General features: G+C 38.3%; 4 long non-coding RNA genes and 1 pseudogene across 4 annotated transcripts; all 5 read right to left on the bottom strand.

Moving 5' to 3' along the window:
* Window positions 1-1,701: 1,701 nt before the first annotated feature.
* LOC137733208 (AT-hook motif nuclear-localized protein 22 pseudogene) lies at window positions 1,702-3,247 on the bottom strand (annotated as a pseudogene).
* Window positions 3,248-5,549: 2,302 nt separating this feature from the next.
* On the bottom strand, window positions 5,550-6,900 carry LOC148695732 (uncharacterized). The gene is made up of 3 exons (XR_015964056.1): window positions 6,820-6,900; window positions 6,645-6,718; window positions 5,550-5,738 (listed from the first exon to the last, which is right to left on the bottom strand). It is a non-coding gene; the product is annotated as an uncharacterized LOC148695732 (long non-coding RNA).
* Window positions 6,901-7,018: 118 nt separating this feature from the next.
* Window positions 7,019-7,657, bottom strand: LOC148695731 (uncharacterized). The gene is made up of 3 exons (XR_015964084.1): window positions 7,451-7,657; window positions 7,278-7,355; window positions 7,019-7,167 (listed from the first exon to the last, which is right to left on the bottom strand). It is a non-coding gene; the product is annotated as an uncharacterized LOC148695731 (long non-coding RNA).
* Window positions 7,658-21,913: 14,256 nt separating this feature from the next.
* On the bottom strand, window positions 21,914-23,498 carry LOC148695730 (uncharacterized). The gene is made up of 3 exons (XR_015964208.1): window positions 23,418-23,498; window positions 23,243-23,316; window positions 21,914-22,336 (listed from the first exon to the last, which is right to left on the bottom strand). It is a non-coding gene; the product is annotated as an uncharacterized LOC148695730 (long non-coding RNA).
* Window positions 23,499-23,502: 4 nt separating this feature from the next.
* LOC148695729 (uncharacterized) lies at window positions 23,503-24,402 on the bottom strand. Its single transcript, XR_015964207.1, has 4 exons — window positions 24,073-24,402; window positions 23,900-23,977; window positions 23,681-23,789; window positions 23,503-23,580 (listed from the first exon to the last, which is right to left on the bottom strand). It is a non-coding gene; the product is annotated as an uncharacterized LOC148695729 (long non-coding RNA).
* Window positions 24,403-24,653: the final 251 nt, after the last annotated feature.

Genomic DNA, 24,653 nt, shown 5'->3' with positions numbered 1-24,653 from the left:
TTAAAAGATTTTAAATGATTTTAGAATCCATTCAAATCTAAGTGTAATCAATTAAAAGATTTTGAAAGATTTTAGAATCCATTCAAATCTAGGTGTAGTTAATTAAAAGATTTTAAAATTCATTCAAATCTAAGTGTATTAAAAAAATCAAGATTTTGGAGGATTTTAATAAGTTGTGGATTTTGTGGGATTTGAGAGCTATAACCAAGATTAAAAAGAATTCAACCTCACCCCTTAGGATTTCAAATCCTTCCACCACAAAACATCACAATCCATTCAAATTCTTTAAAATCCATATGAATTTTGTAGGAGTCTTTAATCATCTTAAATCCTATAAAATCTATCATTTTTAAATTCCCTTAAAATCTTTTAAAATCTTTAGTTTGACTACACCCCCTAACATCTAATCTAACAAATTTATCGTTTGACAAAAATAAAAAAATTAACAAGGGAGACATTCTTCATTCACCAAATTTTAGTGAAGAGAATCTCAAAGACATGTACTAATCATAAACATGTTACACACACACACACACACACACATTAGATAAGTGGAACTTTCTCTGGTAATTAGTAATGTCCAGTTAAGAGTACACGAGACTCGATTCTCTCTGATCGATGAAGTGCAGAAATGGGCCTAGACAAACCTATTAGAATTCAAATAGAGAAGCACAGAGCTAGCTAGGGTTTCGGGGACCATGCATATTTGAACAGAAAGAAAATCAAGAAAAAACTAGCAGTACTACAGTTTGTTTTTTTAATTAAAAATAAATAACTAAATTTACTGATCTTAATTTCTCTCAGCTGCTTGATTCACTCCATTCCTTTACTTCTGTGAAGCCAATGTGTGAGAGAGAGAGAGAGAGAGAGAGAGAGAGAGAGAGAGAGAGAGAGAGAGAGAGAGAGAGAGGGGGGGGGGAGAGAGAGCGAGAGAGAGAGAGAGAGAGAGAGGGGGGGGGGGGAGAGAGAGAGAGCGAGAGAGGAGGGAGTGAGAGTTGAGGTCAGTTTGTTCTGGTTGATGCCTCGAAAAAGAGCTTTACAGAGCAATGCACGTGTGACCCAGTATCCAATGTCCGTGTCGATCGACCACCTCCATAATAAAACCCTAGCTATCCAAATCACTCGGTCAGAGATTCAGACAGAGAAAAAACCCCCAAGGCCGCCTCTCTTTCTCTCTCCACCACATTTTCTTGGGATATTAAAAGACGTTTTCACCAACCTTGAAACAGTCACGAACTTAAGAGTTACAACAATCGTCTTTAACTTCCACAACAGCATTGTTACCAAAAATAAAACTTCCACAACAACATCAGTAACTGCTTCTAACAATAACAATGAAGAGAAGAAGGAAAATAAATAAAAATTCTGAGCGTGGGAGTCGAAAGGAATACACAGGAAAGTGTGGGTCGTGTAATGATGATTGTTAACAGTGAAAATAAAGGAGGAGAAATAGGGTATTGTAAGACACGAGTAAATCACCCAATTAAGAACTGCAGAAAAAAGGTGAAATAGATGCCAACCTTTTTCATAACATGCTGCTGCTTCATCTCTATGCAGCTACAATCACTTGCGGTGAATTGAAAGTAACTATATATATTCCACTAATAAAAGAAAACCAAAACAAACCCCCCACCAAAATCCACCATTTTTGTACATCCAATTCTTCAATCCAAACACCCATTGACGATGAATTAATACCATAATGACCAACTAATCAACATCTTCAATTAACTATTTAATTAAACACAGAACTAAGTTTTATAAAATAAGAAGAATGAGCAAAAGCTGTTTAATTTGCAAAAAAAAAGAGAAAGAAAGGGATCCATCGATCTGAGGATTGAGAAAACTTAAAACACAAGTAAATTTCTTTTTTCTTGCTTAATTGATCAGTCAGTCAATAAGGAGGTCGTGCCGTTCCCCAATATGCATCGGCAGGCAATTGGTTTAGTAGACTTTGTGGCATCCCATGAAAAAGCGATGGTGCATTAGGATCTTGCAATAGTTGTTGTTGCTGCTGTTGATGTTCTTGCCCGCCAACCCCTGGAGATCCGAGGGACATTCCACTTCCTTGTACTTGCCCTGCCGCGGCGAGCTCCTCTTCCTCCTCCAAGGGCAGCCTCTCGTAAGCCGCATTCCCAAAAGAGCCGGCCATGATAACAACCGGCCCTGAAGCCAATAGAGGCCCTACCACGGGGCCCCCAACGACTTGGCCTTGTCCGCCGGCTAGGTAGATGGTCAAGCCTGACGTGACAGGCGGGGCGGGGGGCGGCAAAAAGGACCCAGAAAGGGACAGAATTTCAAACCTGCCGTGTAGAGTGACCACAGCTCCCGGAGAGGCCGGCTGCCTTAGAGTGACATTAGTGACGGTTCCACTGCCGCTGAGAATGCAAACCCCTCTCTGTTTACGCCTTGCGAAAGTGGAGACGCTGTCCATGATGTCGCAGCCGTTGGCGACTTCCATGACGTGGGATCGGAGTACATTGGCGCTGTCTCGGGTTATGATGATTGGGGGCTTGGCCTTGTTTTTGGAGCCGGCTGGACGGCCACGGGGCCGTCTGGTGATCTCGGCCTCTCCGGCGCTGGTGTACCCCAGTTGATTTTTTCCCTCCAGAGAGGTGGTAGCGGCCGCGGAGTTCTCATCTCCACCGCCTCGATCACGTTTGATTCCGCGGTTGATTCCGCTGCTGTTTTGCTCGTCCTCGGAGTTTTGGTGGTTGAGGTGGTGGGGGTGGAGTTGTGGGAATTGGTGGTGAGGATGTAAGTGAAGGTCTCTTGAAAGAAAAGGAGGTGGGAGTGGACGTCCACGTGCTGCAATTGGATCCATATCTTCTTCTATACTTCTCAAAACCTAGCTAATTTTAGCTCAAGCACCTACAGCTTTCTTTCTCTAGGAAAATTTTGAGAATTAAGAGAGAGAAAGAGAGATTTCTTCTTCTTTCTTCTTGTATTTCCTTCTTTCTTTTGAGAATGAAAAGGGAGGGTTTTGTTATCAGAAAATAAACAGGGAAAGGGTTTTAATTTTTAGGGCATATAATTACCCACCAAGTACTTAGCTGAAAGAGCTGAAGAGATATCATCAAATCATCTTTCTTCTTCCTTCTAGTTACTTGTTCTTCTCATGCATCATCAGCTCATCTTTTTATCAAGTGAAGCTAATTGAAAGTAGTTGGTCTTGGTTAAGGGTTTGGGAGAAATAATTAAGAAAGAAATTGAAAGAGGTGAAGTATGAGAGAGAGAGAGAGGGAGAGAGTTGGAAGAACTACTAAGATTGGAATTTGGGCTTTGGGGTTTTTCTTTTGATTGAGAAGACTTTTGAAACCTTGAGAGTTGAGAGAGAGAGAGAGAGAGAGAGAGAGAGAGAGTGTTGAGTTGTTTGGCCTTGTTTTTCAGAAGTTTTTGGTTTTTGGTTTTGCGGTTTTCGCATGTTGTTTTTGTTGATGAATGGCAGTGCCCTTCCCTTGCTGGGTTAAAAATTTGTTTAGGGTTAGGTCAGAGGAATTAAACTGGATTGAAATTTTTTATTTTGACAGGAACATGAATAGTACATCACGTGTTTTTACGTAAAGGGTGGAAAATTTTATTTTTTAAGTTATTAATTTTTTAACACACATATCTCATTATTTGTATAATGACACACTGACACATGATGTACCATCTTGTGTATCAATCACACTGAAAAATCTCCGGATGATGTGGTATCATGGATTCAATTTGATTGGTAGATGGATGCCCTTGATTGAAATCATATTTTCAGATGGGTTTTGGGTTTTTGGTAAGACAGCGTGCCAATGGCGGTGTGTGGATCCCACCTTCATCTCCTTTGTCTCTTACCGCACTTCTAGTGTTGCTAGGCTCCCTAGTCCAGAGGCAACCAATTCCCTAAAAGAAATAGTAATTGCTTCTAATGAACTGTAACTGTTCAAGTGTATTTTCATTCCTAAACTGAATAGTCAAGACAATTCGTAATAAAATATTAGTATTTTTAATTAATTTTTTATATTTTATTTTATTTTTAATTAATTTATATTAGTATTTTATAACTTTTATTAGTGGCTGACGTCACCATAAGGTTAGCCTTGTGTTATGTCCCTCAGGCGTTGGGGCCGTGTATTTATGCCTAGTGGAGAGATCGAGCTTGCTTGGAGCCCAAGCTAGTTGAATGGGCTGGAGCCAATTGTTGGGGCATTGGGTCATTTAATAGCCAATCCCTAAGGGAATTCGGGCACGCTGGAAGTGGTCTTACTTTCCCTCCCTCTGGATAGACCCATCAATTTTAGACACGACAAGGTGGCACGACACGAAAACGACATGAAAATAACAGCTTTCGGGTCAACATGATAACTAATTAGATGATTATCGGGTGACCCGTTAAGAACTCGTTAATAACGGGTTCTTAATTGGTATACACGCGGGTAACATGTGGGTAACTCGTTTCGATCCGTTAAGAAAAAAATTATTTTGATAATTTTAAAGTTTAATTACTAAAAGATTTATTATAAAATACAATAGCCATATTAATATATACAATATATTCTATATTAAATATATAGTTTTGTATTATTATTCTACATAAGTTATTAAAAAAAAAAAAGTTTTAGTCATTATTTATTTTTATTATGAGAGTTCCTTATTATCATTACTAGGATAAATTTTACTTAACATGTTGTTGTCCAAAATTAAAATAAACTAGTACAATGTTTGTATAGGCAAGAACTAAGAAGACATACATACAAGTATGAAAAATGTGAAAGAATATATAAACACTCGTGATTCATCATTATTCCTCCACGAGTAGATAATGGTTACACTTACATTATCGTTTAGATTTTTAAAATCCTCCAAACCCTCATGAATAATGTTTTTTATTTGAGGGCAAAATTAATAAAATTAATAATAAATATTGTAGAAGTGTTAAAAATGTAAAAATATATATATACAATCACTCATAGTGACAAGGTTTACAACTTTCATGAAAGGGTCAACTTCGATTCTTATTTAACTATTGATTGCCATTTATACTTTATTCTTCTTACTGAATTTCATTTTTAAAATTTTCTTTTTTGAAAACATGATTATCTGGCGGATGTAAGAAGATGAACAGTTCAGATCTTTGATATCACGTTTCAATATTTACGGTTAACTGAAATATGAGTCGATGTCATATAGTTTGTATAAACTTTATAAACATCAAGCAAAATTTTCACTAACCATAAAACTCTGAATATAATATCAACGATCCAAACCGTTCATCTTCCTGCATCCTCTAATAGATCATGTTTTCAAAAAAGAAAACCTAAAAAAAACAAAATTTGATGAGAACAATGAAGCGTAAATGTAAACAACAATCAATGGTTAAATTTTGATCTATGATTTATATGATTATACTGGCGAATTTCGAAGTTAAGCTCTTCATGAAAGTTGTAAAGATTGTCATTACGAGCGTTTATATATATTTTTCTATATTTTTTACACTTCTACATTAATTAAAAAACTATTAAAAACTTTACTTAAATAACAGCTGTAAGATAAATGATTGTAAATTTGTACTGACACACCCCGTCCCGAAGGAGGGCATGCTGGCCGTCACGTGAGAGTGACGTAACCATTTACACAGTACGGAAGCTTTAAAGATACAATTTCTAAGATAAAACACCCGAAGGTGAGTCCTAATTTTGGTCCATTCTGTCAGAACACCGTTGAATTTCCTCGTAGTCACCACACCTTTGCAATTCTTGAACCTGGAGGGGCGCAAAACAAAATTGAGTGGGTCAGCAAAACAAACTTATTCAAAACCTTCTTTTCTCTTTTGAATATACTAACCCCTCGCCGTAAAACAAATATAGTTTCCCAGAAAATAAACATATATACGTATGTATAGATATGCCAATCATGCTGCAAAATATGCCAATCATGCTCGAGAATATGCCACATCAGAATCTCATAATAAAATGTAAATGCTCAAGCATAACCCATATCAATATCATATAATCTGGCAGCCGGGAGTCACCTAACGTGACCTGTACGGCTGCATCTAGAGCTCCACTCTTAACTCAATAACTGAATCTGCACACGAGTCGGAACCACCTAACGTGGTCTGTACGACAGGCTGGGTGTAATATATATATATGCTCTAGTGCTACGATCACGTGAAGCTGTGCGATAAATCGCGGGTCACCTACAACTCGGAACCACCTAATGTGGTCTGTACGACAGGCTTGCACCTAACTTGGATCCAAGGCGAGCATGCGGTGCTGGTGAACATACACGTGAAGGCTATGCCCCTCACTCTGGGCGGGAGCACTAACATCGGGGGTGCAGATTATGAGCTCTCTAAACATCTCAAACTGTTACTGCATAACAACATGAATACTGCTTACCTGACACTTACCTGTGCGTCCACAGCACCAATACACATATATAAATGTATGCCGTTACTAATGCATGTGATGATAGTATTTCAATCGTAGCTTACCTGGGCCTCCTCAGCACCATGCAACAGTATGCATAATTATGGTAATGCACATATTAAAATATGATGCATATATGACAGGATAATTAATTCGTATTTCTTTTAAAATACGTTTCTGGGAAATACGTCAAGCATACGTATATATATATATACTGAAAAATAACTGCCCACTCACAGATCACATCGACGTCTCGTAGGTCCCTGAGCCTCCCCTAGATTGGTTACATTCTTCTTCTGTATAATTTTCACCTATACAAACAGTAACCAAATTGACGTTATTTAACGCACATACACCAAACATTCGTCCATAACTTTCTCATACGTTGCTCAATTTGGGTGTATGAATATACCACGGTGATCTACACGACGTCACGAACGCGTGACAATTTTCAGAACTCAATTTGGAGCTCTCACGCGCCCCCATGCGCCCTTCTTCTTCCTCGCGTCGCCGGACTGGTTTCGCCGGCGGTGGGTGTTTTGTCGGAATTTCTGGGTAAACTTCAAAGTGTCATAACTTATTCATTTCTTAACCATTTTCGACGTACTATATATCAAAATGAAGGTATTGACGAGACGAACACATCCATACCTGCCTTGACCCCTAACTCGCCGTGGATTCGCCGGAAAAAGCCCCGAAAGCTCCGGCCAAACTTTGAACTTGTCATTCTCCTTGTTCTTACGTCCATTTTTCACGTAATCTATACCAAAATGAAGCCCTAATCATAATCTACCACGTTGGACTAGTTTTAGGGCCTAAAAACAACGGAATCAAACTTTTCCAAAAATACGAAAATTCGGCCAAACTTACAGTTCGTGATCCCGACGTCCAAATCCTTCAAACGAAGCACTCCGAGCTTCCTTAGGACCTCACCAAGCTTCCTACAAGCTTCAAAATCCCAAAAACATCAAGTTTTTACGTGTGCATGAACAGTGCACACGCACAGTGAAATTGAAATCCATGTTTTCCGAAGTGAAACTCACCTGAAATTGGTACCATCATGTTCGTGTGGTCTTCAGGAGCACGATGGTGGTCTTAGATCCTTCGTTGGTATAGTTTTAGGGTGGTTTTGTGGGTGGTCCGTGTGAGTTCGAAGGAGAGAGAGAGAACGGAAAGTGAATGAGAGATTTGTGAGGGAGGAGAGAGAGAGAGACAAGGTACGGGAATGAGGGAGAGATTTGAGGGAGGTGGGATCCTACCCAATCCCCAAATCATCAAGTTACAACATATTTTACGCCCCTTAGTCCCGTTTAAGGGCATTTTCATAACTTCACGTTCTCGGAATTAAAATTCCGGGACGGGTTGTGACAACCTTCCCTCCTTATAGAATTTCGTCCCCGAAATTCCAACAACCAACTTAATCATCTAAACTCATACAATAGCTTCGGGTAAATCTCTCTCATCCGATTCTCCTTCTCCCACGTAATTTCTTCCACTGACTGCTTTCTTCACAAATTCTTTACCAATTACACTGTCTTAATTCTCCATACATTCTTTTTCTAATCCAAAGTCGTCCTTGGTTCCTCAACCAGTTTAATCCGGATTAATTCTCAATAGTTGCACCGGAACTCCATGTGACGAATCTGCCACCTAGTGACAACGCATCGAAATATAATACATTATGCACCTTAGCCAATTTTGAAGACATCACCACTTGTATGCAACTTTACCTACTCTTCGATGATCACATAAAGTCCGATGTAATTAGGACTTAATTTGCTTTCCTTTCCAAGCCGAAACATACTTTTCTAAAGTGAAAACTTCAAAATTATAAGATCATCTACGTTAAACACTCGATTAGTGACATGTTCAACTATTAATCTCTTTTGCCATTCCTGGCTACTCTCAAGTTAAACTTAATCACTTGAATACTTTGAGAAGACTCACCCATAGTTTCAGGGCCTACCAAAACTCTTTCGTGATCAAATCTTCTCTATCCAGAAGCATTTCTTCCACAAATCAGCAAAAATCGACACATTTCATGGTCCTTATGGCGTTACTTTGGACACTGTGCAACCAACATACTTAAGAAACTCAGCAGTTCCGTAACCCAAATCTCTTCTCCATAAAACATATAAGTACTGTTGCACTGTGGTTGTTACTCAACACTGGAGTAAATGTACTAACTTGGTACATTGATCAACTATCACTTCAAGTTCAATCATAACCATCCTATTCTCGACCTCAGCAATTTTTTCTTTTTCCGTTCTTTCTTTGCCTTGGTTAATTCTTAATTTTCTTCGTTAACCATTTGAGTCTTGAGTACGACCTTACTAAAAAGACTTAATTTGAAAATTAGCAATTACAACTTCTTCTCACACTTCCATTCTCAACTTTACTTCAGTTGATTTCCAATCCGCAAGAAGACAATCTTGGCAAGCGTGCCAGACATTAACTCTTACCACAGTCTTTTCACCAAGTGCATCAGCTAGAACAATTTTACGATCACCCTGGTCGTACAATCATGTTCATTAAACAATTCAATCCACCTTCGCTGCCTTATATCAAAATCCTTCCAAGTAATGGATATTGGAGACTTTTTGGATTCGTAAAAATCTTGCATTCTTACCAAATATAATGTCTTCATAACTTTACAGTAAGAATGGTAATCATGACTTCCAAATCACCAGTAGAGTAATTCATTTCATGAGGTTCCTTTCGTCGTGAAACGTATGTAATCACCCTAACATTTGCATCAACATGCATCCCATACCATTCAAGAAACATCATTAAAATTTATGATTACCACTATCTTCTGGGAATACTAAAATACGTGCATGAGTGAGGAAATACTTCAGTTGTCGAATCCTTTGCTCACAATTTCCTTCCCACTCATACATAACCTCTTTCTCAACAATCTCGTTAATGACAAAGTGATGCGAGATTTATACGCACACAAATTAAACCCTCTTTTCGTCAAATTGTAGTATATGTATAAGTAGGGATCGTTCTGGACTGGGGATTAGGAGGGATTGTTAATCACTTGGATTTGACTCAAAAAAACGTAAAAACACAAAATAAATGTATTTCTAACTAATCTAACACTTTAAAATAAATGGGGGATTGGTTTTGGACGAAATTAAACTAAAATAGAAACTTGGAAACAAAACAGATTGTACAAACGAAATTGATGGAATAGAATGAAGAAAAACTAGTTAGAGGGTTCCTTATCCACACATGAACATAAGCATATAATTTGACTCCCAGTTATGACTTCAACAAACGATGAATGACAATGCTCCAAGTTAATTAGGTCCGCTTAAATTAACCTTCAGATTTCCCTAGATTCATTGGATTGAATGAGATACGCATTACAACCAAATTATTCCTAATCAAAGTCTCTCACATGGAATACGCATGATAGAGACATTCAACAAAGATCATTAAGTTCAACGGAAATCATAAACATTGACTAGGCATTCATAACTATGGAATACGCATGTTAATCCAGCCTAGGGTTTACTAAACACAATCGTGACTAGCGATTTTTACTACTCATGAATATAAGTTCATAACGATTAGGTGAAATTCCCTTATATCCTAGCATCAAGTCTTAGGCATGCAAATTAAGTGTCGACCCTCAACCCACATACATAAACAAGTTCTTAATCAAAACAGAAAAGTAACCCACATCTAAAGTTCATGAATTCATAACTGGAGTAAATCAAATCATAACCAACATATGTCTATGGCTTCAAATTCGCCTCTAACTAAAAAGAAATTAGTTTCACATGTTTAACATAATTGAATAACAAGTTAAATTAAACATGAAAACAGAAACAAGAAAAGAAAGAACAAATGGATGGAAAGTTAGCTACGGGGTTCATCTCCACATATGTTATACTTGCATAATAAAACGATTTCCAATTGCATTTCAACAAATCATTAATTCTCAACGCCCCGGGTCAATTAGGTCCGCTTAAATTAACCGTCAAGTTTTCCTTAAGTTAATGAATTGGATGGGTTAGCGCAACGCAATTCACAACATTCTCCAAAAGTCCTTTACGTGAAAAGCACAATAAAGATACAATCAAAGATCATTAAGCATCATGAAAACTTTAAGTGTTGACGAGGCATTCGTTACTATGGAATACGCATGAAACTTATGCCAAGAATTTATTTAACGCGATTGTTTATAAGCAACCTCCACTACTTGTGAATATAAGTTCGTAACTATTAGGTGAAACTCACTTATATTCTAGCGTCATATTGATGCATGAAAATTAAGCGCGCATTCTTAATAAACATTCATAAATAAGTTATCAATCAAACGGTTAAACAAATTGAACCACAACTTATGAAACGCACTTAGGATTAATCAAATCAAAATGCAAGCATAAACATATGTTTCGAATCACCCCCTAGCTAAAGGGGGTTTAGTTTATTATAACTTTGAAATCAAAGAAATACCTAAACATTCCAACAACTCAAACTTGAATTGTATGAACGTTTAGGCACTCTTCTCTTCCATTCCTCATATGTACAAACAAAGAGAATTGAATTTAAACATTGAAATCAAAGAAACACCTAAACATTCCAACAACTCAAACTTGAATTGTATGAACGTTTAGGCACTCTTCTCTTCCTCGTTGTTGTAGCACAAGGTCTAAGGATAGTTTGATGGTGTGAATGGTTTGGGGAGTGGTGTTTGGATTAATAGGGAAATGGAAAAATGGTGTTTGGATTACAAGGGAACTCACGGCAAAGAGAAGGAATGGAAGTGTTTGTGGTGTGTTGTGTATGAAATGAGATGTGATTTTTGTGTATGAATGCATGGGTTTTTATAGGGGGAATGGGAGAATATGTGGGTGATTGTTTAAGAGTGAATGTGGTTGTTATGATTGAGAGTGCATGTGGATGAAATAATGATGGAAAAAGAGCTAGGTTGTTGGTGGAAAGGCAAGGGAAGTGCACGGCATTGGGTTGTTGTTGGTGTGTGAATGCATGTGTTGAATTTGTGGTGCAATGATGAAAGAGTAAGTGCATGTGTGTGTGAATGGTGGTGCAATGATGAAATGATGAAGTAGGAAGGTGGAAATGCATGTATTGAATTGGTGGTGCAATGATGAAAGAGTAAGTGCATGTGTGTGTGAATGCATGTGGCTAAGGGTTGTTGATTGGGCTAGAGGTTTTGCATGGCTCAAAGGATTGTTTGATTGGGCTAGGCCCTTTGTTTTATGTCCAAAGTGCATACAAGGCTTTCAAATTCGTCCAACACTTTGGCTCCAAGCATATGCTATCCATTCCAAGCCCAATTTTGCTCCAAAATGCTCCAAAATGCATCTTTTTGCTTCCTTAGCCATATGAACCTAAAAACACACGAAAATGGCTTAAACTACTAAAACAACTATGAATTAACAACATAGATGCACGAAAACAAGCTAAGTAAGTCGCCTAAATATGCTCCTATCAAATTCCCCCATACTTAGCTTTTGCTAGTCCTCGAGCAAAACAAAATAATAACAAATAAACAAAACGACACTAAACAAGTAAAACACAACCTAAACCTTCCAACAACCGTCTTAGGGATTTCCAATGCACATGACAAGTTAAAAATCATTATTCTCACATGTTTTAGCCATCTTTACACTTAAGTACATTCTTAATCATAGTCACCACATACTAGTTCACAATTAAGCAATTAAAACACATTTCAAATGTAGTAACATGCTTTAGAGAATTTACTCAATTCCTTACTAGAATGCACTCTATTTTCACACAGATTTTCTGACTACACACCCTACACTAGTTATATGTGAGAGATTGATGTAAACATGAAAGACTAGTATCTCACATATGTTATAACAAAGAAAGCATTTTCTGGATTTACAATAATGACATGAATATGATCTCATGAATGGAATGCTACTACTTAGAATGAGAACCAGTGATTCCATAAGCTCATATCAAATCCAAACTCCACATTATTGAACACATAACGATCAAGATAGAAGTCAAAGGGGGTGTAACGGGGCTAAAGGTGTTTGGCTAACAAAGAAGAGATATGGAAAACAAAGGTTCTTAAAGAAATAGCGAGCAAAGCATTTGAATTAACGTAGAATTCACTTTTGAATGAAAACTCAATCTTTTGAACAACAAGGGGGAACAAGCTCTTTTTCCTTTCTTTCTTTTCTTTTCTGTTTTTCTTTTTTTCATATGTTTTTCACAATTTTTTTTCTTCTTTTCTTTTGACTCTCAAAACATACATAAACACTTAAGAACAAAACATTCTCTCCCCCACACTCATTTTCTTTCATAATGTACTCAAAAGGAATTCATTTAAGTCATGCTCACTATCTTTTAAGAACAAGGGTGTGGATGGTCCTATTCTAGGCTAGGTAAGGATAACATGGGTTAACAAAGAACATAGGCTAAACAAGGCTCAAAGGGATTAAAACTTACAACAAATACGAAATATGGGAAGTAAGGCTATTTGGCTATGGTGGCAACTACACAACTTTATCTTGATATATGTTATGCAATTCAATGCTTTGAATGAAATGGATATAAGTTCTAGCATTTAGTTCTAGCATGATACAATTGCATTCTAAGTAGCAACCAAGCAAGGAATAATGAGATCATGCAACAACTTTAGAAAACAAAGAATCACAGAAAATAACTCTCCAAAGAATGTTTAGGCTCAAGTCTCACAAGGTTGTAGCGTTTGTTTGAGTTCCTTTCTTCAAGCATGTTACAAAAACAAATTTTTCTTTTATGATTGCATGTGAAGTCATACATTATAACCATAACCAAGCATATACCAAGAGTAAATCAAACTTTCATCCATGTTTATAACTCTTTTTAACCGTCATGCAATTACAAACCAAATCCTTATCATTGTGTTGGAAGGTACCCTAAGACACAAACACACAAAAAAGACTCAAAACACTCTTTTTAGGCTTTTCAAAACATTTTTTTCAAATTTTTATGTGATTTTCGGAGTTATAAAACAAAACACACTAAAACATTCTAAAACAATTTAAAAACACCTTAAAACAGCAAGGAACAACATTTGAAGTTGTGGGTGATAAAATCCCACGAATTTGCATTAACAACATTAGTTACCCCCCCACACTTAAATCAAACATTGTCCTCAATGTTTTAAGCATAGATTCACACAAAACATAAGTAAACACACAAAAAGCACTTAAACATACTAAACATGGCATAATGTAATTAACAAAGAGAAGAGTTTAGGGACGCAAATTTGGTTATGGAGTGTAAATTCCCTCTTCTCCTTAGTGATTGCATTGAGGCTTTGATCTTTGTGATTCCACAGGCTTACTCTTGAACTGGTTTCTGCCCATCGTTGATTTTCCTTTGTGCTACTTCTTGAACTGGGCAGCAGGATGGTTCTTTTGGTTTCCCCCGAAGGTCTGAGCTTACCCTTTTTATCTATTTCTTTGTTCAATCTTTGCAGGAGTGGTCCCTTCTCTGGAAGTGTATCAACCGTTGAAGATGACTACTCGAGAGCAACGCTAGGTAAGCAATCAGGAATAGATTCCAGGCAGTTGGCTCCAGATCGGTAGACTGACTCCAAGTGTCGGCTGATTGCTTCTTTTACTTTGCCATGCAAGTAAGAACAAGGACAAAGAAAAAGACAGGGAAAAAGCATGATATGAGATACTTTTGCTTTTGACCTTGATGATATGAGATACCTTTGCTTTGAAGAAGCGGTGAATGAATCAGCACATGCTTCAATCCGCCGTTTCCTCCTGGGTTATATGTACTCCAGGCATCTAGTATCATCTTTGGGGAAGAAGAAAGAATTGAGTATTTCGAAAGGCTTTGCTGGGAGTTTGCCCTCAGAGGTGAGAGAGAGTTGGGCATTTTCTTCAGGTCTGCCTTGCCATAAAAAATGAAGGTCGACATATATAGAGATAATAGCAAGTGGTGGTACTTTTTACCCTTGTCGACAAACGTTTCGATCCCGCAAATCCGGCTTTTTGAAATAGTGGCGCCTCTTCGATCTTTGAAAACGCCTCTTCGATTTCTGAGCAGACGCCTCTTCGATCTCTGAACGACGCCCCTTCGCTTTCTGAACGACACGTGGTAGTGCGGATGCGGCTCCTTTTGACAAAGCTGCACGCGTTTTCTGAAAAGCAGAGAAAGCGTCGCCGAACTTTGCGCTTGTCGGCTAAAGATGTGTAGTTGCGATGATGGCCTCCACGTGTTGTCTGAAAAGAAGAAATCTTTTGACAAAGTTGAACGCGTCTTCTGAAAGGCCGAGAAAGTGTCGCCTAACTTACGCCGGAAATTCCGGCTTTTTGAATTGGTGGACGCGTCGCCTTGGCTTCTTATAGAGCTATCGATCACCACAACAAACACACTCTGAAGAATTCCCATTCTTGAAAATCGACTCCGGCCCTTTGAGAATTAACTCCATCCACCCCATCTCTTTGAACACTTTTGAAAAATGGCAAACCCATCGAACCTTAGCTTAGAATTGAGTCTCAGCAATGATACGGGCGCGCCGCGTCAAGGTAACGTATGGCGCCCTTCTTTCTTATCTTCTAACGGTCATCTCACAGGTGAAGACTCCGTGATGCAGGACGCCACAACAGCTACAATAGTAGCTAGGAACCTCTTCACTCCAAAAGATAGTAGGCTGCTGTCAGGACGGTCCGATGAGTTGGCCGTTCAAGAGTCCCTCGCACTTAGTGTTCAGTGTGCGAGTTCTGTGTCCAACATGGGCCAACGCCTGCTTGCCCGCTCCCGTCAGGTGGAATCATTGATGGCAGAGGTGGAAAGTCTTAAGCAGGAGATCAAACTGCTTAAGCATGAGAATAGAAGTTTGCACGTGCTTGCCAACAACTATTCGACGGGCATGAAGAGGAAGCTTGATGAACTGCAAGAGTCTGAAGGTCGGATTCAAAGTGACCGTCAAAGGTTTTTGTCTTTCCTCCAAAGGCACCTTTTTCCTGGATCATCCAGCGTTTGGCCAAGTATTGAGGCCTCGAATGCTCTATCTTCGATGCCTCCAGCTCCGATGCCTTCCGCTCCTATGTTTTCTGCCCCGATGCCTTCCGTCTCGATGCCTTCCGCTTCAAGAGTTTTGCCACGTAGTGGGTCTTTAAGTAAACAACCTTTGTGAAGCCTCCATCGTTCTGCCATGTTTTTTTTTTTTTATTTTTTTATTTTTTAACATAAATAAAATCAAACGGCATGGAATTGGTCCTTGAATGGAAGGTGATACTTGAAGTGAACCGGCATTGGTTTGAATTCTAATGTAGGTGCCTGATTCATAAAAAACAACAAGTTAGTATAAAATGTAATGGAATTTGGAAAAAATGACTTACTTGTTTTGTCTGACAAGAACTCAATGACAAACACCACTCCTTTGAAAGTTTCAGGGATATTGGACTTGGCCAGATTGCATGTGATGGTTATGACTTGTCCAATGTCATCAAATTTAACTTCTTTGGATTTTGTGGTTTCAAGAACGTCCTCTTTGATGAATTCATGACATTCCCTACTTGTCACCTTTGGAATGGCTTCCAAGATGTCTTTTTCACCTTCTTCTTCCTTGGAAGTCATGAATCTGCAAGGAATAGGGATACTTGTTGGAACGGGGTTAAAAATAATGAAATTTGGAATAACCATACCTGTATTAGATGGCATAGGAGCAATAGGTGCCTCCGGTAAAGGTGTTTCCACCCTTTCCGTGGGTTGGGTGTATTCCTCTTCCTTGTGATTTGATTTTGATGGTTGAGGGTCCGTTCCAACCTCCTTGTCACTTCTCAACATGATAGCATTGGTGGTTTCAAATTCTCCCTTCTGATTTGCAATGGTTGAACTAGGGAGTTCACCTTGGTCGCAAAATTGTCCTTCGAACTCCGCTATCTGCCCAATTTGCTTTTCCAGAGTAGTAAGTAATTGAAAAATCGTATCATTTTCATTTGAATTACCTACATTACTTTGGGCAGGTTGTGGTTGCTGCATAGGCGTTGAATAGAACTCCTCATACGACTGCCAATATCCTTCTTGTTGAGCCTCATTGTCTTGATTTTGTGAGCCCTGCACCAAACAAATTAATTCATTAAGCTTTTGATTATAATCTATTGACGAACTTAAATTTGGTTGGGCATATTGAATATGAGGTTGTGGTGGCTGCCAATATCCTTCTTGTTGAACATGTTGAGGTTCCCACCACATAGAGTTTGAATGATCACTCCAATCCGAATTGTAAGTATTGGAAAACACGTTATTCCTTGATTGAAGATCAAATATATCAATGCTTTGCATTTGGGACCTTTCCATGAGCTGTGACAAAAGAGAAGCATTATCAAGTGCCATGTTGTTCTTCTCTAGTACTTGAATTCAACAAACAAAACAAAATTCAAAAACTAAAACTAAAATACATAATAGAAACGAACAATCCAAGAGATTAGCAAATTTGCTAATCCCCGGCAACGGCGCCAAAATTTGATGCGAGATTTATACGCACACAAATTAAACCCTCTTTTCGTCAAATTGTAGTATATGTATAAGTAGGGATCGTTCTGGACCGGGGATTAGGAGGGATTGTTAATCACTTGGATTTGACTCAAAAAAACGTAAAAACACAAAATAAATGTATTTCTAACTAATCTAACACTTTAAAATAAATGGGGGATTGGTTTTGGACGAAATTAAACTAAAATAGAAACTTGGAAACAAAACAGATTGTACAAACGAAATTGATGGAATAGAATGAAGAAAAACTAGTTAGAGGGTTCCTTATCCACACATGAACATAAGCATATAATTTGACTCCCAGTTATGACTTCAACAAACGATGAATGACAATGCTCCAAGTTAATTAGGTCCGCTTAAATTAACCTTCAGATTTCCCTAGATTCATTGGATTGAATGGGATACGCATTACAACCAAATTATTCCTAATCAAAGTCTCTCACATGGAATACGCATGATAGAGACATTCAACAAAGATCATTAAGTTCAACGGAAATCATAAACATTGACTAGGCATTCATAACTATGGAATACGCATGTTAATCCAGCCTAGGGTTTACTAAACACAATCGTGACTAGCGATTTTTACTACTCATGAATATAAGTTCATAACGATTAGGTGAAATTCCCTTATATCCTAGCATCAAGTCTTAGGCATGCAAATTAAGTGTCGACCCTCAACCCACATACATAAACAAGTTCTTAATCAAAACAGAAAAGTAACCCACATCTAAAGTTCATGAATTCATAACTGGAGTAAATCAAATCATAACCAACATATGTCCATGGCTTCAAATTCGCCTCTAACTAAAAAGAAATTAGTTTCACATGTTTAACATAATTGAATAACAAGTTAAATTAAACATGAAAACAGAAACAAGAAAAGAAAGAACAAATGGATGGAAAGTTAGCTACGGGGTTCATCTCCACATATGTTATACTTGCATAATAAAACGATTTCCAATTGCATTTCAACAAATCATTAATTCTCAACGCCCCGGGTCAATTAGGTCCGCTTAAATTAACCGTCAAGTTTTCCTTAAGTTAATGAATTGGATGGGTTAGCGCAACGCAATTCACAACATTCTCCAAAAGTCCTTTACGTGAAAAGCACAATAAAGATACAATCAAAGATCATTAAGCATCATGAAAACTTTAAGTGTTGACGAGGCATTCGTTACTATGGAATACGCATGAAACTTATGCCAAGAATTTATTTAACGCGATTGTTTATAAGCAACCTCCACTACTTGTGAATATAAGTTCGTAACTATTAGGTGAAACTCACTTATATTCTAGCGTCATATTGATGCATGAAAATTAAGCGCGCATTCTTAATAAACATTCATAAATAAGTTATCAATCAAACGGTTAAACAAATTGAACCACAACTTATGAAACGCACTTAGAATTAATCAAATCAAAATGCAAGCATAAACATATGTTTCGAATCACCCCCTAGCTAAAGGGGGTTTAGTTTATTATAACTTTGAAATCAAAGAAATACCTAAACATTCCAACAACTCAAACTTGAATTGTATGAACGTTTAGGCACTCTTCTCTTCCATTCCTCATACGTACAAACAAAGAGAATTGAATTTAAACATTGAAATCAAAGAAACACCTAAACATTCCAACAACTCAAACTTGAATTGTATGAACGTTTAGGCACTCTTCTCTTCCTCGTTGTTGTAGCACAAGGTCTAAGGATAGTTTGATGGTGTGAATGGTTTGGGGAGTGGTGTTTGGATTAATAGGGAAATGGAAAAATGGTGTCTGGATTACAAGGGAACTCATGGCAAAGAGAAGGAATGGAAGTGTTTGTGGTGTGTTGTGTATGAAATGAGATGTGATTTTTGTGTATGAATGCATGGGTTTTTATAGGGGGAATGGGAGAATATGTGGGTGATTGTTTAAGAGTGAATGTGGTTGTTATGATTGAGAGTGCATGTGGATGAAATAATGATGGAAAAAGAGCTAGGTTGTTGGTGGAAAGGCAAGGGAAGTGCACGGCATTGGGTTGTTGTTGGTGTGTGAATGCATGTGTTGAATTTGTGGTGCAATGATGAAAGAGTAAGTGCATGTGTGTGTGAATGGTGGTGCAATGATGAAATGATGAAGTAGGAAGGTGGAAATGCATGTGTTGAATTGGTGGTGCAATGATGAAAGAGTAAGTGCATGTGTGTGTGAATGCATGTGGCTAAGGGTTGTTGATTGGGCTAGAGGTTTTGCATGGCTCAAAGGATTGTTTGATTGGGCTAGGCCCTTTGTTTTATGTCCAAAGTGCATACAAGGCTTTCAAATTCGTCCAACACTTTGGCTCCAAGCATATGCTATCCATTCCAAGCCCAATTTTGCTCCAAAATGCTCCAAAATGCATCTTTTTGCTTCCTTAGCCATATGAACCTAAAAACACACGAAAATGGCTTAAACTACTAAAACAACTATGAAGTAACAACATAGATGCACGAAAACAAGCTAAGTAAGTCGCCTAAATATGCTCCTATCACAAAGCAATGACTGAAAAAATCTTTCACGAACCGTCCATGATAGCTTGTTAAGCTAGGATAACTCCGAATCCCAATCACGATTCGTGGTTGTTCTAAATTCTCAATTTCTGCTACCTTTTATGAATTCACTTGAATACCTGAAGCAGATATAATATATGTCAAAAATGCTACTTAATTCATCCAACATTGGCATTTGTTAAACTTAGCATACAATTGACGTTCCTTCAATCTTTGCAATGCCAATTTAAGATGTTTAGCATACTTTGCTCTAGTCTTAACAATCTTTTCAATAGCAACAACAACAAATCGGTCTAGATATCATTGGAATACTTCATTCAACAAATTCATAAAGTAGTAGATGCATTCGTCACTCCGAATGGCATCACCAAAACTTGAAATGACCTTAACGAGTCCTGAAAGTTATCATAAGGGCATCCTCACCGATAATCTTCAACTAATAATATCCAGACCTCAAATCAAACTTAGAAAATATACAACCACCTAGAAGCTGATCAAACAACCATCAATGTGAGGTTACGAATAACGGTTTTCAATTGTTACTCGATTCAACTGCTTATAATCAAAGCACAGCCTTAACGTCCATTTTCTTTCTCACCAATAAACTGGGGTTCCCCCAACATAATGTACTAGGTTGAATAAAAACCTTTATCAACCAATTTCCAATTCTCTTAGTTCAAAAGGCAACATTCTATAATATATGGTTTGTACCTAGAGACAAATCCATAGTGAACTCTACATCTTTGACTGGCGGCAATCCAGGTAAATTCTCAGGGAGAACGTCAGGTAAATGTTTGACTACTCCCACTTCTTCCACACTACTAGAAGTGACATCATTTAGCACCACATGAGATAAGTATCCTTGGCAGCCTTTTGATAATAATCTCTTTGCTCTCACAGCATAAATAACGGCCTGCCTCACTCCACTTTGCATACTTACAAAAGTAATCTCTAGTCATCCAGACCGATGGAAAATAATTGGTTTCCCGGAAATAAAGTATATACTCATATACGTAATATATCTTGCACACATTCAGTACCACCTCGCGTGGTCTGCAACTCATCACTGTATATAACATAATATGCTCTAGAATAACATCGAAATCTACAATCTAATGGAACAAAAGTAGCTAGCAACAATACATACTCTACTAATACTGAGCACTCTGAATAAGTACGATACTAACATAGGATAACCTACCGGTTTACTTGCTTAACGAATCCACGAATAAGTTATTAATATTACGGTCTGCAGCCCGCAATACTGATAAATCATCGTTGTCTCGATAAGTAAGCAACAACTCTCGAGGGTGTAATATTACTATTTTGCCACTCATTAGGAAATACATACACACGTCTCAACCGCGTTTATTTACTACTTTCAAGGCAATAACATTAATAACGTAAAATTTCTACATTAACAACAAACAGACTTTAGCTAAAACATTAAGAATAATTATCGTACCCCTAATCAAATCCAAATAATTCTAAGTATCTTGCAGTGATGTGTGGTTAACACATCCCTGGGCTTGTTGTTGTCTCCCACAACCTCTATTAGTGTAAATACTTCTTTCGTGTACACCACGGCCTAACTGACCATAATTAATAGATCCAGGAACTTGCTGGATCGGCGCCAGTTGTGGCAAAGAAGACTGCTAGGGCTTCTGTTGGCTTTGGACATAATTTGCAGTTCTATGTCCCATCTATCCACTTGTAAAGCGTCCAATGCTTTCTTGCCTACATTCTCAAAGGTGTCCATTATTGTACCTACAGCACAAAGGTACATTTCCTTTACCAAAATCACCTTGTCTCTGAAATCTGGGATTACCAATACATCTATCACTTCGCCTCTGGTCAATGGCATTAAAACCTCAGTTGGAAGAATTAGCTTCACTTCTTTTGAAGTTCCGAATCTTTCTATATTCTTGATATGACGAATCATTAACTTTATCGTCCTCTTTTGATTCCCATTCTTTTATCATTCTTCTTTACTCTCGCTGAACATGTTCTCAGAGTCCTTAAGGCTCAACAACTTCTTGTATGCTCCTGGTAAGAATTACAATGGATAGTGGTCACCCAAATTACCACTGCCTTATGCCACCCAGCCTACAACAATATAACACTTCAATCAAAATAGCAGCAACATTCGAATGGGACGAGGCAAGTCTGAGAACTTTCTATAATACTCATTGATCGTCAGCTTTCCTTGTCTCACATTTGCAAACTCTTGCTTTCTACCATCATAAGATGCCGAAGGAATAATTCTTTTCTTTAAACAAGTCCTTAAACAATTCTCAATCGGCTGTTTCTTTCGGTGACAACAAATTATACTCCTGTTTCCACCAGGATACAAGTTCATAACTCAAACCAGGTAGTCGTCTCAACCCTTCTGTCAAAAGGAAGATTCCTTTGACTTGCATAATCTAAAAACATCTTTTCCAATTGGTTAATCCATCACTTTGCTCCCTCAGGTTCATCATTTCATAAGGTGATTCAAATTCAACTCATAACCCATCTTAAAATGTCCCTTTTAGATAATATACTGAATCACCAAAATAATAGTTTCCCCTAACAGCTAAATCAGGGAGACTAAATTCCTCTAACTACGTGGTTTGCTACGAGGCGGTGTAGTTCTGACAGAATTCACTAGAACTTCTCAAGATGTCCAAGATTGAAACTAGGCTCTGATACCAACTGACGCACCCCGTCCCGAAGGAGGGCATACTGGCCGTCACGTGAGAGTGACGTAACCATTTACACAGTACGGAAGCTTTAAAGATACAATTTCTAAGATAAAACACCCGAAGGTGAGTCCTAATTTTGGTCCATTCTGTCAGAACACCGTTGAATTTCCTCGTAGTCACCACACCTTTGCAATTCTTGAACCTGGAGGGGCGCAAAACAAAATTGAGTGGGTCAGCAAAACAAACTTATTCAAAACCTTCTTTTCTCTTTTGAATATACTAACCCTTCGCCGTAAAACAAATATAGTTTCCCAGAAAATAAACATATATACGTATGTATAGATATGCCAATCATGCTGCAAAATATGCCAATCATGCTCGAGAATATGCCACATCAAAATCTCATAATAAAATGTAAATGCTCAAGCATAACTCATATCAATATCATATAATCTGGCAGCCGGGAGTCACCTAACGTGACTTGTACGGTTGCATCTAGAGCTCCACTCTCAACTCAATAACTGAATCTGCACACGAGTTGGAACCACCTAACGTGGTCTGTACGACAGGCTGGGTGTAATATATATATATGCTCTAGTGCTACGATCACGTGAAGCTGTGCGATAAATCGCGGGTCACCTACAAGTCGAAACCACCTAATGTGGTCTGTACGACAGGCTTGCACCTAACTTGGATCCAAGGCGAGCATGCGGTGCTGGTGAACATACACGTGAAGGCTATGCCCCTCACTCTGGGCAGGAGCACTAACACCGGGGGTGCAGATTATGAGCTCTCTAAACATCTCAAACTGTTACTGCATAACAACATGAATACTGCTGACCTGGCACTTACCTGTGCGTCCACAGCACCAATACACATATATAAATGTATGCCGTTATTAATGCATGTGATGATAGTATTTCAATCGTAGCTTACCTGGGCCTCCTCAGCACCATGCAACAGTATGCATAATTATGGTAATGCACATATTAAAATATGATGCATATATGACAGGATAATTAATTCGTATTTCTTTTAAAATACGTTTCTGGGAAATACGTCAAGCATACGTATATATATATATACTGAAAAATAACTGCCCACTCACAGATCACATCGACGTCTCGTAGGTCCCTGAGCCTCCCCTAGATTGGTTACATTCTTCTTCTGTATAATTTTCACCTATACAAACAGTAACCAAATTGACGTTATTTAACGCACATACACCAAACATTCGTCCATAACTTTCTCATACGTTGCTCAATTTGGGTGTATGAATATACCACGGTGATCTACACGACGTCACGAACGCGTGACAATTTTCAGAACTCAATTTGGAGCTCTCACGCGCCCTGTTCACGCGCCCCCACGCGCTGCCCACGCGTGCGTCTTCTTCCTCGCGTCGCCGGACTGGTTTCGCCGGCGGTGGGTGTTTTGCCGGAATTTCTGGGTAAACTTCAAAGTGTCATAACTTCTTCATTTCTTAACCATTTTCGACGTACTATATATCAAAATGAAGGTATTGACGAGACGAACACATCCATACCTGCCTTGACCCCTAACTCGCCGTGGATTCGCCGGAAAAAGCCCCGAAAGCTCCGGCCAAACTTTGAACTTGTCATTCTCCTTGTTCTTACGTCCATTTTTCACGTAATCTATACCAAAATGAAGCCCTAATCATAATCTACCACGTTGGACTAGTTTTAGGGCCTAAAAACAACGGAATCAAACTTTTCCAAAAATACGAAAATTCGGCCAAACTTACAGTTCGTGATCCCGACGTCCAAATCCTTCAAACGAAGCACTCCGAGCTTCCTTAGGACCTCACCAAGCTTCCTACAAGCTTCAAAATCCCAAAAACATCAAGTTTTTACGTGTGCATGAACAGTGCACACGCACAGTGAAATTGAAATCCATGTTTTCCGAAGTGAAACTCACCTGAAATTGGTACCATCGTGTTCGTGTGGTCTTCAGGAGTACGATGGTGGTCTTAGATCCTTCGTTGGTATAGTTTTAGGGTGGTTTTGTGGGTGGTCCGTGTGAGTTCGAAGGAGAGAGAGAGAACGGAGAGTGAATGAGAGATTTGTGAGGGAGGAGAGAGAGAGAGACAAGGTACGGGAATGAGGGAGAGATTTGAGGGAGGTGGGATCCTACCCAATCCCCAAATCATCAAGTTACAACATATTTTACGCCCCTTAGTCCCGTTTAAGGGCATTTTCATAACTTCACGTTCTCGGAATTAAAATTCCGGGACGGGTTGTGACATGTACCGTTGGATTCTATTTCACTTATATTATTAGAACTTTTTTGGACGAAAAAACCCCTTCTCTATTGCAATATTTTCCAATTTTACCATTTGATCAATTTAGGTAAGCGAAAATATACTTAAAAGAAAAATGAGATTTTATGTTTTGGATGTGACAATATGGTATGTATATACTTATTTAGTATTATGTTTTTCATTTGATTATTTATTGGTTTAAAATATATTTTCCTTAACGGGTAACTAGTCGGGTCAT

The sequence above is a fragment of the Pyrus communis genome, chromosome 7, assembly GCF_041283825.1.
Source record: "Pyrus communis isolate YQ-2024b chromosome 7, ASM4128382v1, whole genome shotgun sequence".
Lineage (NCBI taxonomy): Eukaryota > Viridiplantae > Streptophyta > Magnoliopsida > Rosales > Rosaceae > Pyrus > Pyrus communis.
This window is presented reverse-complemented; position numbering and strand designations above follow the sequence as displayed.